Genomic DNA, 2,633 nt, shown 5'->3' on the forward strand with positions numbered 1-2,633 from the left:
AGTCCGTCTTACTGCACATGTGCAGAAAGGAACCAGAAAACGTGAAAGCAAACAGCACGAAGAGGCGAGACGAGAGACAAAAGCAGAATAGAGTAGAACGGACTTGCGCTTTGTCCGATCCTGAAAAGCCAGAATAACTGTTCAGTCCAGAGCAGTCAGCCTGCCTCATTCATTAGTCGAATGGGGCTACAATAGCAGACTGGCTTATTTCAGAGTCCCCGTGTAGCCAAGGAGAGGGTGCACCAACTGCTGCATGTGGAGCGGCATAACCCAGGTTAAAGTTAGCTGTAAACCCTGAATGCTGACTGCTTATTAGCTGACTGTAATCACTGATTTTCACCCAGCAAGATGTTTACTCTAACGAGCATCACCAGGACCATTATAAGGAACAGAGAGCAGAAGGATTTTCACCTGAGCTACAGGTGAATCTAAAAGCTCTGGCTATGAGAGAAACCAGTAGGAGCCCTCTCTGGGAGCTTCCAGGTGGATTTTCATCATAATGTGAAAATTATCTGGTCCTTAGATCCATCTTTTAGAAACAAACTGGGGCCAAAACATTTGTTCAATTTAGCTCCATGGTGCTTAGTTCGGTAAAAAAGTAAAGCATTTATTCCTAAAGTAGCTATAAAAAACATTAAAAGGTCCTTCAGATCAGCACATTGCTTCTCATTCTAGCAGCAGGTCCAATTCTGGTTGTAGACAGGAAAAAAAGTGTTGCTTCATAAACCATCAAATTATAACAAATCTACTGGTGCCAGTAGGACAGAAGTGAGTGTGAAAGTCAGTCTCCCTTTTTCCTATTTTCTGTGATGATTATAAACATGCAGCTCTGGGTTGTTTAAAAATGCAGAATTAATAAGAAAGAAATCATTGTAATCAATCACAAATGTAGCATTAATTAGTTAACTGTTTTTTTTTCTTTCTGAATAATACATTTGACATATATTTTGTAAATTAAACATGGAAACAGTTTTGCTCAAAATAAAACATAAACACCATTTTATTTACACAGTTCTTAAACAACTGAAATATTGATACTGATAATAGGACAAAGGATGAGAGTCCAGCAAAGTTCCAGAATGAGGCTCTGTGTTATATTTTAAACCCCAAAAGTGAAACTATTTTCTCCACAGAATGTTAAGATGCACTAATGGTTCACACGTTCAGTGGAGAACAACAGACTGCATTGTAAAATTATTTATTTCTGGCAGGTCAAAATAAAATACTTTTTTTCATAAGTGGAATGAATGGCTGGAAAGATGCAGGAAAACAGAACAGGTCCATGAAAGAAGGAACAGATTTAGAAAATCTATTTTACTTAAAATGTCAGATCTATTACATCAAGATTTAAGAAAATAAACGGTATCTCTAAGTTTAAGAACAAATTTTGTCAGATGGAGGAGAAATTCATATTAAGGTTTTTCTAAATATTCTAAAAGCTGATTAATGATCATCTCCTCCAGCGAAATGTTTTATTTAATCAATCTTAAATTTTGTGTCTCTTCAGCCTTCAATTCAACTACTTTTAAAAAATGTAAACCAACTAAAATTAACCTTTTTTTCTTGATTAACAATAATTTACTTCAAAGTGTATATGGCTAAATAAAAAAGTTGTCCTATGAATATTTTTTTCCATATCAAAATATTGAAGTCCATATCTTTTCTTAAATGAAAAGAGATAGAGGGATGCTTTGACCACATTACCTCACCTGCCCTTCTTGAAGCAGTTGAAAGCCACACCTCTTATACAGTGAAGCCTGGTTTTTGCATTCTGCATGCTGGTGCGTCTGCTTGCTGATTAACTGCTCCATCCAAATGAATATGTAGGTTTATTATTGAACAATGTACGCTCATGTCTCTGATTATTTTGCTGAGAGGCCAGAGGAGGAACTACTTGAAAGTGTTCCACCACTATCTGAGTCTCAGTATTGCAGCATGAAGCCATACAGAATCTTTCACACTCAGGGCAGACTTGGAGGGGGGCCTCTTCACAAAAGTTGGCCTAGGGCCCCAAAATGGCTAAGTCCGCCAATAGAATGGCTAAGTCTGTCAATAGAACAGAATACAACATTATATACCTATCCTGTGTTAGTAAAACTTCAGAAGGGTTTCACACTGTTTTAAAACAACATATTAGGTTGTTGTGATTGGAAAGCTGCTGTATTGATTTGAGCCACAAGGTGTCAGTATTACTTTTAGCTCCTTTAAGATCTGCATCTATCTTAAATCCCAAATTTGTGATAATCTGCCTAATATATCGCGCGAGAGAACCAAGATCAATGTTGGAGATGCCACAAAAAAACATCAGTCCTGATTTTTTTCATTCAAATGTAAAATGTTTGAACCCCTCTAGGACTTAATATCATTAAGACATTTGAACAGTGAATCTAATGAGAAACCCTCAGCTATTTTTAGAGGGAGATAAACCTGGGAGTTGTCCGCATAACAGTGGAAAGAACCCCCGAGTTTCCTACAGATAAAACCAAGGGGAAGTAGGTACAAGTAGAAAACCAAGGGGCCTAACACTGACCCCTGTGGGACCCCACACTGAAGAGAAGCAGCAGAGGACACATAATCACTGGGTTTGATTGAGAAAGTTCACTCTGTTAAATAACACACGAACAACTGCAATG

Source organism: Fundulus heteroclitus, chromosome 8 (assembly GCF_011125445.2).
Source record: "Fundulus heteroclitus isolate FHET01 chromosome 8, MU-UCD_Fhet_4.1, whole genome shotgun sequence".
NCBI classification, from domain to species: Eukaryota; Metazoa; Chordata; class Actinopteri; order Cyprinodontiformes; family Fundulidae; genus Fundulus; species Fundulus heteroclitus.